The sequence below is a fragment of the Ctenocephalides felis genome, unplaced genomic scaffold (assembly GCF_003426905.1).
Source record: "Ctenocephalides felis isolate EL2017-DRISC unplaced genomic scaffold, ASM342690v1 CF-g0.4_SCAFFOLD_01604, whole genome shotgun sequence".
NCBI classification, from domain to species: domain Eukaryota; kingdom Metazoa; phylum Arthropoda; class Insecta; order Siphonaptera; family Pulicidae; genus Ctenocephalides; species Ctenocephalides felis.
This window is the reverse complement of record NW_020537758.1, coordinates 48,401,934-48,414,871: the sequence shown is the minus strand read 5'-3', so window position 1 is coordinate 48,414,871 and position 12,938 is coordinate 48,401,934. Positions and strand designations below refer to the sequence as shown.

The window sequence follows — 12,938 nt, the reverse complement described above, 5'->3', positions numbered from 1 at the left end:
GCTCCTAACGCGCGACGCCACGACGATCACATTAGTAAACCGTTGCAAAGTAGATGATATTGTATATTTTAAACAAAAAAAAACTAACATGTCATATGGCCAAAAAAAAGTTGATTTTGTGTGGCCTCTGTTGGCGTAATGGATAGATTGATGGCATCGTACCTTAAAGGTACCGAGTTCGAATCATACCTCAGGACAAAAAAAGAGTATTGTTCACGTTGTGGTATTTATTTAGTGTTGAATAACACAAAATTAATATTTAGATATAACAAACTAACAAGTCATGAGGCCGAAAGAAAGCAGAATCGATGTGGCCTGTGCTGGCGTAATTGGTAGAACGATGGGTTCGTACCCAAAGAGTGCCGAGTTCGAACCATACCTCGGGACAAAAAATGGAAAGCGTGGTATTTATTATTTATTGTAAGGTAGCACAAAGATAAAATTTGGATTTAGTAAACTAACAGGTCATGAGGCCAAAAAAAAGCAGAATCGATGTGGCCTGTGTTGGCGTATTGCTAGCGTGCTAGCTTCATGCCAACAGGGTACCGAGTTCGATTCATACCTCCGGACACAAAACGCAAAATAGCGTGACTGTTGACGCTGTGGAACGAGGTATGCACGGAATCACATCCGTTCGAATTTGAAACCCCAGGTATGCTCCCCTCGATTCGATTGAGAGGAGAGATACGCGCGAGAATCCCGTATCATCCCCTAATGAACCCCGCAGCAGCCCCGAAAAGGGGCGAGGGGGGATTATAGGGGGGTGGGGTTCGCGAACCCGCAACCCTGTGGTCCCGCCCTCGAAAAAGGGAGAGGGGGGACTATAGGGGGGTGAGGGTTCCGCGCGACGACCACCACTGGGTCGCGCCGGTTGAAAAGCTGGGTGCGTCACAGGTTGGGTCGGTGTGCGAGTCCCCGGAGCACCCTCGAGAGCGATGATGGGGGTGTGGGTGGGGAAAATGCGGTGACGAGGAAAAAAGGGGTGGAAAGATATGAGGAGGGAGAGATAGGGATGGTGGGAGAGAGATAAGGGGGAGAGATAGGGGTGGGGAGAGATAGGGGGAGAGATAAGGGGAGGGAGAGAGATAGGGGGAGAGAGATAAGGGAGGGATGAAGAGGGGGAGAGATAGTAGGGGAGGGATGAGAGAGGGGAGAGAGATGAGAGGGATGGATGAGGAAAAGAAGCGATAGGCGAGACTAAACGCATTTTACAATGTGTTAAGTCTGCGACCGTCGCTCCATCCCTCCCTCGGTCTCTCTCCCCCATCTCTCATCCCTCCTCTTATCACTCCCCTCCACTTATCTCTCCCCCTATCTCTTCCACCCCCCTATCTCTCTCCCCTATCTCTCCCCCTATCTCTCTCCCACCATCCCTATCTCTCCCTCCTCATATCTTTCCAACCCTTTTTTCCTCGTCACCGCATTTTCCCCACCCCACACCCCCATCATCGCTCTCGAGGGTGCTCCGGGGACTCGCACACCGACCCAACCTGTGACGCACCCAGCTTTTCAACCGGCGCGACCCAGTGGTGGTCGTCGCGCGGAACCCTCACCCCCCTATAGTCCCCCCTCTCCCTTTTTCGAGGGCGGGACCACAGGGTTGCGGGTTCGCGAACCCCACACCCCCCTATAATCCCCCCTCGCCCCTTTTCGGGGCTGCTGCGGGGTTCATTAGGGGATGATACGGGATTCTCGCGCGTATCTCTCCTCTCAATCGAGATCGAGGGGAGCATACCTGGGGTTTCAAATTCGAACGGATGTGATTCCGTGCATACCTCGTTCCACAGCGTCAACAGTCACGCTATTTTGCGTTTTGTGTCCGGAGGTAACACAGGCCACATCGATTCTGCTTTTTTTTGGCCTCATGACCTGTTAGTTTATTAAATCCAAATTTTATCTTTGTGCTATCTTACAATAAATAATAAATACCACGCTTTCCATTTTTTGTCCCGAGGTATGGTTCGAACTCGGCACTCTTTGGGTACGAACCCATCGTTCTACCAATTACGCCAGCACAGGCCACATCGATTCTGCTTTCTTTCGGCCTCATGACTTGTTAGTTTGTTATATCTAAATATTAATTTTGTGTTATTCAACACTAAATAAATACCACAACGTGAACAATACTCTTTTTTTGTCCTGAGGTATGATTCGAACTCGGTACCTTTAAGGTACGATGCCATCAATCTATCCATTACGCCAACACAGGCCACACAAAATCAACTTTTTTTTGGCCATATGACCTGTTAGTTTTTTTTGTTTAAAATATACAATATCATCTACTTTGCAACGGTTTACTAATGTGATCGTCGTGGCGTCGCGCGTTAGGAGCTGGGAGTCACTGGAGAGGACGTGGTAGCAGGTTCGAGACGTGGTAGAGGTAAGCAAGGTAAGAGTATTAGTTCTTAACGTGGGTAAGTATTGGGTTAAGGTAGGGTAGTGTGAAGTAAGGTAGGAGATGGTAGCGTCAATATGATAGGAATATTAATGTAATTAATGTAATAATTACGCGAATCAAAATAAAGATATATTAGTATTGATAAAGATATTCGAAAAGAAGAAAATAACACCAACACTGAAAACTTAATTTTTTTTATAAGTTATAGTTAAGAAAAACTGACCAATATACAAGGTATATTAATTCAAATGATCTGATTAAGACTTTAAATAATAATACAGATTAAAGTGATTGAAAAATTTAAGTTAATATTTTTGACATGATTGAAATGAGTGAAAAACCATAGATTAGTCTATTTAAAATGGCCAAAGTTATAACTACATTAACTTTATTGATCATGATAGAATTAGATTACAAAAATTATATTATATAAAATTTATTCAAAATATTAAATCCTCTTCGAAGAACGAATTATTGAGCATATTAATGTTCATAATAACATTAGCTTATCAGTTTATAATACCTGTACCTGTATCTTATGTTTCTAATATATATCACTGAAAATGGTGTGAAATGAAACACTCCAAATAAAGTTCAGTTAGTTTTATTCAAAACTCTTAATGTATCACAGTATTTAATAATACAATTATATTAATTTATTCTTACAATTGCCGTAATGAAGATGACTAAAATACATTAACTATAATATATTATAGTATGTATTAGAGATGGGCTTATCATATCCGAAGCCGGATCGACTCGGATTTAACTCCGCTTCAGGAAGGAGTTATATCCGCTTAACAACTCCACGACTCCGACAACTTTGAAACCGAAATACTCGACACAAATGCGTCGAAGTGCGTTGTTTATGCATCTAAGGATTTGCCAAATCCCATTTAATTTTTTTAAATGAAAATTTATGAATAAAATAAAATTACAATTATAATAATAAAATAATTTTTCTAAAAAATTCACAAATAAATGACGAGTTTTAAAACTTTTCGGTCGACCACATGATCGACTCAACGACTCGTAATTTTAACAGTGTTGACCAAAGTAAAAACGCAAAACTTTCTTTTGATGAGAAAATAATTGATTTTTTGGAATAATTTTATATAAAAATAACGTAGTAAACTTTGTAATAAAAGCAAAACATTTATCATAAAATATTTTCATCAAATAATATTACTTCTGCTTTATAATTTTTTCTTCTGCTATTTCCATTCGAGAATTAATATTATATCAGGTAGTTCGATTAGCATATTATTACTTTTATACAATTATATAATTGTGTAAAAGTAATAATATAATATAAATATTTTTTGCTGCTTAAATACATTGACGTCACTGATATATTTTACACTCTAAAAAGTATTGTTATTTCAGGCTATGGAAAAAACAGACTAAATGTGTCCAAATTCACGGTCAAAGATTGTCGTAGTTAGAAATATGACCCCTTACTATTCAATAAATTATACATTGGAGTTATTCACAATTGAACACAATTTCATTGTTCTGTATCTTTGAAGTAATATTTTTGTATTTTCTGGAAAAAAACGTATACCTAAAAGGTCATAAAACTGCCTGTTTAGAAGACGAGAAAGCGACAGCTTCCTTAGTACCAGTGTTCGCGCCAATTAAAGCATGCGGTTAGATTGATATATAATCAAAAAATCATCAGTCGAAAATCACATAATAAATAAAATCAATCAATACGTTATCAACAAACATATTAAAATTATTGTAAATACACTTATAACTTGTTATTAACATAAAATAAATATTACTAGTTACAAATTATAGTATTTTACAATTGGTCCTTCAAAATTCAATCACAACAATCATTGAAAAAACAACCAGTTTAGGGAAGTCGGATATGACAAATCCGGCGAGACAACTCCACTCGGATTCACTCCGAGGTAGGAGTTGTATCTGAGTGATAACTCCGGAGTGAGTTACCCATCTCTAGTATGTATATTTATATTAATAATAATACAGTATGATATTAAATTAAGTGATATTTATAGCTAAGAAAAAGAGTGCACCATTTAAAGAAATAATGGAAATTAAAATATTTAAACAAGAGAAAACATCAGTCGTCTGGCGTATTAAATGTTTAAGGCACTCGACTAACTTAAGGGTTTGCAAAAAAGCAAAGTTTATTATCAGCGCGTTTCTACCGAGTCAAAGCAAGATGGTTGCAAACAGTAAAGAAGCTGTTCTACACAATTGTTTACACTAAAAAGTGCACTCAATAAGTATCCCTATTAATAACACAAGAAATTTTTAAAATTTAGACATGTTTAAATATTTTTGTAATTTACGTTACAGCATAATGTAATTTGGCCGTAAAGTGGCTCATAATTAAATTAAAACAACAAATTAAATCAAATACAATATATTTATTCATTATTTCATTAACATCTAGGCACTTAACTATTCAATGAATCACAGTAGGCATCTTCTCTGGTGACAAGACGGACGGACGGACGGACAGCATAATTAGTAGATGAAATTATTGTTTTCACTCATGAGCAACTTGAGAGTTCACCACTTGGCTTGTAGTTGTCGTTTACCCTATAAAAAAAAAAACAAATTAGTAACAAGTCTCATGAAATATACTATAATAATAAATTACCTGATTAATCATTCAGCCCCGTCTTCCAAGCAATCTCAGTAAAACCTTCATAGTAAAACTCAACAAGTGGTATTTATAATAACTGATTAAGTTAGTGAGGTTAGTCATGTTATTGAGTTAATAAGAGTTAAGTTAATCATGCATAATTATAGGCAGTTATTAAAAAAAAACACTTGCGAGTCATTCACATGTAATAGCTTCAGGGCAGTAATAGTTGGATTGAGAAGATCTGCAAAAAAGAAACATTTTAGAAATGTTTGCATTTATACTGGTATGGATAAACACATACCTGGTAAAATGTTTCTGGAAAGATTCCTGGTGAAGTAGTGTGAGTGCAGAGCACCACTAGTTGCAAGGACCTGAAAAAAAATAAACATGTTATTTATTGTTCACAATTATACTGATTATGGATAAAAACGTACTTTTTAAATTATATTCAGAGCGATTCCTGGTGAAGGGGTCAGTGTGCAGAGCAGCAGTAGTTGAAAGAACCTGAAAAAAAAATAAACATGTTATTTATTGTTCACATTTATACTGATTATGGATAAAAACGTACTTTTTAAATTATTTTCAAAGCGATTCCTGGTCAAGGGGTCAGTGTGCAGAGCAGCAGTAGTTGAAAGAACCTAAAAAAAAAATAAACATGTTATTTATTATTCACATTCATACTGATTATGGATAAAAACGTACTTTTTAAATTATTTTCAGAGCGATTCCTGGTGAAGGCGTCAGTGTGCAGAGCAGCAGTAGTTGAAAGAACTTGAAAAAAAATATAAACATGTTATTTATTGTTCACATTTATACTGATGATGGATAAAAACGTACTTTTTAAATTATTTTCAGAGCGATTCCTGGTGAAGGGGTCAGTGTGCAGAGCAGCAGTAGTTGAAAGAACCTAAAAAAAAACATGTTATTTATTATTCACATTTATACTGATTATGGATAAAAACGTACTTTTTAAATTATTTTCAAAGCGATTCCTGGTGAAGGGGTCAGTGTGCAGAGCAGCAGTAGTTGAAAGAACCTGAAAAAAAAAATAAACATGTTATTTATTGTTCACATTTATACTGATTATGGATAAAAACGTACTTTTTAAATTATTTTCAAAGCGATTCCTGGTCAAGGGGTCAGTGTGCAGAGCAGCAGTAGTTGAAAGAACCTAAAAAAAAAATAAACATGTTATTTATTATTCACATTCATACTGATTATGGATAAAAACGTACTTTTTAAATTATTTTCAAAGCGATTCCTGGTGAAGGGGTCAGTGTGCAGAGCAGCAGTAGTTGAAAGAACCTAAAAAAAAAAAAAAACATGTTATTTATTATTCACATTTATACTGATTATGGATAAAAACGTACTTTTTAAATTATTTTCAGAGCGATTCCTGGTGAAGAGGTCAGTGTGCAGAGCAGCAGTAGTTGAAAGAACTTGAAAAAAAAACATGTTATTTATTATTCACATTTATACTGATTATGGATAAAAACGTACTTTTTAAATTATTTTCAAAGCGATTCCTGGTGAAGGGGTCAGTGTGCAGAGCAGCAGTAGTTGAAAGAACCTGAAAAAAAACATGTTATTTATTATTCACATTTATACTGATTATGGATAAAAACGTACTTTTTAAATTATTTTCAAAGCGATTCCTGGTCAAGGGGTCAGTGTGCAGAGCAGCAGTAGTTGAAAGAACCTAAAAAAAAAAAATAAACATGTTATTTATTATTCACATTCATACTGATTATGGATAAAAACGTACTTTTTAAATTATTTTCAAAGCGATTCCTGGTGAAGGGGTCAGTGTGCAGAGCAGCAGTAGTTGAAAGAACCTGAAAAAAAAACATGTTATTTATTATTCACATTTATACTGATTATGGATAAAAACGTACTTTTTAAATTATTTTCAAAGCGATTCCTGGTCAAGGGGTCAGTGTGCAGAGCAGCAGTAGTTGAAAGAACCTAAAAAAAAAATAAACATGTTATTTATTATTCACATTCATACTGATTATGGATAAAAACGTACTTTTTAAATTATTTTCAAAGCGATTCCTGGTGAAGGGGTCAGTGTGCAGAGCAGCAGTAGTTGAAAGAACCTAAAAAAAAAAATAAACATGTTATTTATTATTCACATTCATACTGATCATGGATAAAAACGTAGTTTTTAAATTATTTTCAGAGCGATTCCTGGTGAAGGGGTCAGTGTGCAGAGCAGCAGTAGTTGAAAGAACCTGAAAAAAAAATAAACATGTTATTTATTGTTCACATTTATACTGATTATGGATAAAAACGTACTTTTTAAATTATTTTCAAAGCGATTCCTGGTGAAGGGGTCAGTGTGCAGAGCAGCAGTAGTTGAAAGAACCTACAAAAAAAAATAAACATGTTATTTATTATTCACATTCATACTGATTATGGATAAAAACGTACTTTTTAAATTATTTTCAGAGCGATTCCTGGTGAAGGCGTCAGTGTGCAGAGCAGCAGTAGTTGAAAGAACCTGAAAAAAAAATAAAACATGTTATTTATTGTTCACATTTATACTGATGATGGATATAAACGTACTTTTTAAATTATTTTCAGAGCGATTCCCGGTGAAGTGAGTCAGTGTTCAATTTTCACTCGATATTTGGCCATTCGATACTCAACAATTTGCTTGATATAATATTTTGTGGCCTCCATATGATTTTATCTTGATGACCAGAAATAGAATGTAGAAATTTACTAGCAGTTTAAGAATTGCGCTTGGTTTTATATGGAATGCATTAACATGAATTGAAAACAGTGAAAATTAAAATCTAATGTAATATGTCAAATCTACATTGCATAATCTCAAATGATTCAAACGACCACATTATTTTTCAATAGTTGAATAGATTAGTGTATTAGTATTTGTTATTATTAATATTAAAACTACTGATGCTACCTAACTAATAAATTAACCCACATGCAAGACATATCGTGATCATTCGAATCATGAAATTCAATGCCTTAATGATTTTGTAAATTTCTAAAAGTTATAGTGACAACTAAAGTATTGATCAATTAATATCTTGAACAAAATCACCGCTTAATAAATCTATTCGTGCCAAATGCAATTCCAATAAATACCACATTCATGGCGTCACAGTAACAATGTTCGTAGAAAAATTGAAGGACTCTGGTAGTAGCAAACGCAAACTTACCCGCACCTGCAAAATACACAAATTATTATTGAATTTAGTTGTTTATACATACGTACATTATTAAATGTCATTGTTGATGCGTCACCGAAGCTGTCTTCGTATGCAATGCAGCGCTCCAGCGAGGTACAGAATAGTCTTTGTTTGCATCTTTATATTCATTCAAATTGTAACTATTCTTTGGCAATTTGTTGTTCAAATTGTAACTTTTTTCAATAACTAAAATTATGCATTTAAAACAAAAAATGGCTTTTATGGAAAAGTAATTTTGCTTTAAAATTTTTTATGTCATGATGATTGTGATCCAATTTACACAATACTTCTGATCTATAAATTGAAATGAATTAGCAGATGATAATGATGTAAATAAGACTTCAAATTAAACGATACGTATAAATGTACTCATAGTAATTCTCAAAATGACTTAACAGTCATTATTTTTTACTTTCACAACTTTTTACTATTACTTTCGATTATTTCTTCTGCACAATGACCGCCAGCCATTCAATTGTGAACTCTTGCTCAGTCAACAAACTAATAATATGTAGTTTTATTTAACAGTGGGCACCAAATGATGCAAAATAAAATAAGCAGATAAAATATATCCGGCGTACGTCTTAGACAGTAGTACGACTTGAGCAAAAACTACATAAATCGAGCACACGTTTTCCAAAAAAAAAAACAGAAATGAGGAAAGGTTTCAATTAAATCTAAAACATCTTAAAACTCGAAAACACGAAATGAAATCCGCGAAGAGAAATATAATTAGCACAAGTACAACGTACCAGGTGACGCATGTTCTCCACAGGCAGCAAAGGGTCAGGCCCGCTCGTCCGTGTTCGACGACGTCTCGTTGTGTTCTTCCAGCAATCGCCACGATGAAAATGAACTCTAGCAATGACAACTCCATAGACAACTCCCTCTCCCAACTCCTATAGTCGCAAAGCATAGATGTGCAAAAGACTTGTAGACGTGCGACTGCAGAGCGTGCACGTTCGCTCGGTCGAAGATGGCGTTTCAGAAACTCGAACGCCTCTTCTGTTTTGAAATCGAAACGACGTTATTTGAATCTTCAATTTTAACAATAAGGGTTTATAAATTAAATAACGATATTCCATTCTTTTAATAAACTCTCTAAAAATTTACACTGCAATGAATTAGTCGTTGGTTATTGAAATAAATTTGGTGTAGAATAAATTTTATTTTCTTTCACTAACCTGTGTTTTGCAGTACACTTGTTTGCTTTTCCTTTCTCGGGTACAATTTTTTTTAAATATTTTTACATTTTTAAATATACAGACAAGTTTTCACTGTTTTATTTATATATCGCTCATATACATGAATAATTTTGAAATTTATTAACAAAAGCAATTTTCTAATAAAATCATAATAGTTTTGTGGAATTGCTTTTAAATTTTGGTAGAAAATTTAGTTCTACATTCCTGCAACACGTGAAGCCATTAAATATTATATAAATACAAACATACAATTTTTTTTTCAAGTTTTGACTTATTGGTTTACAATAAAATTACTAATGATGATACAAACTAGCCACAAAACTATTGTAAACTAACAAAGCTGGCGCAAAAGAGTCTTACTGTGTCCTTATTGAGAGTAGAGTTGGTTAAATATTTTGAAATATAAAAAATTCAAACCAAGGTCAAAAGAAAAATATAAATTAATTCAAAAAATGATTAATATTACATTTTTCTTTAAATTTCGTTTATTTTAAATAATCAAAATCAAATGACATTCTGTGAGAAAACACAAAATAAGCAATTTGAATTATCTAGTAAAAACAAACCACTCCTTTGCAAAGTTGAAAAACAATTAAATAAATAGCATATAATAAATACTACTTTTTACATTTTATGATTATTTTAATTGATCATTACAATTTTTACAAGCGTGTTTCAATAATTAATTATTTTATTAACTACTTAAGACTAATTTTATAAAAAATTTAGTACAGTAATCTATGTGATTACATATTGATTTGATCAGTTAGTAAAAGTTTTACAATGAAACAAAACTTTAAACAAAATTTTCATTTATCAAACAAGTTTCAAATCTCAATTTACTGCGATCATAATATAATGAACTACACAATTCAAAATTATGTATACAATTGTTAATTATAAAAATATTCTTCAAACAGCTTAAATGGTGTTCATAGTAAAATAAAACCAATTTTCAAAATATAGAAAAATTTAAAATTTATTTTTATAAATGTGAAAATACCATATTAGATATATGTCGAAACACACACACACACATACACATCACAAACATTATAAAGTTATTGGTATATATAAGAAAGTAAGTAAATATATACACACTGTAATACTATGCTATACATAAATTTAAAATCTTGTTTAAATATTCGTTGCATAACTTTAGCTTTTTTTATGCCTGTGAAGATAATTATATATTTCTCAAATTCATTTTACTGCAGGCCAAAATATCAGACAAAAGTTGGAAATTTTGAAACTACTCTCCCTTCCTGATAGTTACCAGAGCAACAGGGAACGTGCAGGAAAAATTATAGCTTCACTAAAGGTTGAATACATTCAAACATTGTTAATATTACTTATATTTTCAATACTAATTATTCCTCCAGGCCAAGAATCCTGCCTACCATCTAGATTTCGACACCAGGATTTACATTTCTCACATGATCCAGCCAAGACAGCGCTTCAACGCGATTGCCAAAATGTTCTACGACTCGGATATAGTGTCTAAAGATTTCACAAATGGAATAAATAAAAATAACAGTGATGGTACTGTCACCAAATTTGATAGTGCTGCCATTATGAATTAGTGGGTCGCCAATGTTACAAGGGGACACATCACAGAATTGGTCAACCACGGTAGGTGGTGAATTTTTAATAAAATCATTTTTATTTGATCACATATTGACAAATTTATTTTGCTCCAGCGGACGTTTATGGTGCTGTTGAACGTCATATACATTAAACGCGAATAGAGAAAACAATTTCCTGAGGAGAATACAACATTTATATGCTCGCACGCAGGCGGCCACGTACCCAGGCACGGTCCTGCTTGAATCTTATTATTTTTATGGTAAATATTAATATTGTTTAAAAAAGCATGAACAATATATTCATGATAAATAATTAAGTCGACAAAGTTGATATGTGAGGTCATTGATTGATAAATAAATGTACCTGTAATTGATATAAAGGCATGGCGGACAATAAGACACATAAATTAATATTGGACTAATATTTTACTGTATTTTGTTAAATATATCTGAATATTATGTACAATCATATAAGTCTAGTGGTAAGTTTGATGAAACTGGCTTCGGCAAGCAGACCATACATGGAGGATGCGTAAAGTCACAACAAAAATAAGAGGTGATGAAAAGGCCACCGTAATCATCGCAATTATGTTGATCTGCGAAAATATAACAAAGAATATAAAAAAATAACTAGTTGGTATTGGTATTTAGCCTTGAGGCATGTTGCATGAACTTCCCGATATGTGTAATTAATCGACTTAATCTATAAGAAACAAATTAATTTATGAGTGATTAAAAGTATTCCGAGTGGATTTATTACACATGATTGAAAACGAAACGAACACGTTAACTCGGAATATTTTTAAAAGCAAATTTTCACAAATCAATAATTTTTAAAATTGAACCAGTTTTGTAGGACGTTAATGGTTTAGTATGTTCATTAAGACCAAGTAATGTATCGTTATACCAAGTAAATCATCTAATTTTAATTTTAACAAAGTCAACAAAACTACTCATTTTCTCAAACTTTGAAGAATTTTTAAAATTAAACTATTGTCGTAAGGCCGTCGTAATATTTCAGTAAGTTTTATAAGACCATGGTATACATCGCCAAAGAAAGTTTCATAACAATCGGCTTAAATTTTTTTTTCAACAGTTAATTACAAGAAAACGGCTCGGTAGATTTTCACCTAAAACTAATCAGTTTTATTCCCAACTACTATCTTTCGAACAGTTTTTGATTTTTTTAAATCGATTCGGTACACTCTTTTTCAAATACAAAGAACGGCTCGGCAGATCGTCTCACAAAACTGAAAAACTCTAGTGCTCATTGAGATACATCGAATAGCTTTTAAATTTCTGAAATTGGTTCAGGCCTTTTTGATCAAACGTCGATGAAAGGTCTAATTTTGACAAATGCCAAAAAAAAAACGATACCAATTTTTGCAAATTTCAAAGCTAAACGAGTTGTCGTAGGGCTGTAATATTTTAGTATGATCTAGAAGACTATGATATCTACCGTCAAAAAAAAATCATAAAAATCGTCGATTTGTTTTAAAAAAAACTTTATTACAAGAAAACGGCCGGCCGGCGATCTCTGCCAAAAACTAATCAGGTCGATTCCCAACCAATATCTTTAGAACGATTTTTGAATTTTAAAATCGATTCAGAATTGCGGGCTAAAACGTGGCCAAAAACTTTTTCACTTTTCGGCTATTCACGAAGAACGGCTTGGCCGATCATCGAATGGCTTTTAAATTTTTGAAATCGGTCCAGCCGTTTTTGAGAAAAGGGCGATTTACGGCAAAAATCTGTTGTTGCACACACGCACGCACACACAAATACTTTTTCCAAAAATGGTCTCATCGATTCAGAATGGCTTGAAACGTCGAGAAACATAAAAAGCGAATCGCTTTTTTGATAAAAACATGAACTTCTCCTTCGGGAAGTTAATAAGAAAAAAAT

General features: G+C 33.6%; 1 long non-coding RNA gene across 1 annotated transcript; it reads right to left on the bottom strand.

The window, feature by feature from the left end:
* Nucleotides 1–4,851: 4,851 nt before the first annotated feature.
* LOC113373206 lies at nucleotides 4,852–9,111 on the bottom strand. Its single transcript, XR_003366890.1, has 6 exons — nucleotides 8,995–9,111; nucleotides 8,213–8,218; nucleotides 7,593–7,719; nucleotides 5,326–5,395; nucleotides 5,037–5,265; nucleotides 4,852–4,975 (listed from the first exon to the last, which is right to left on the bottom strand). It is a non-coding gene; the product is annotated as an uncharacterized LOC113373206 (long non-coding RNA).
* Between the last annotated feature and the right edge of the window lie 3,827 nt (nucleotides 9,112–12,938).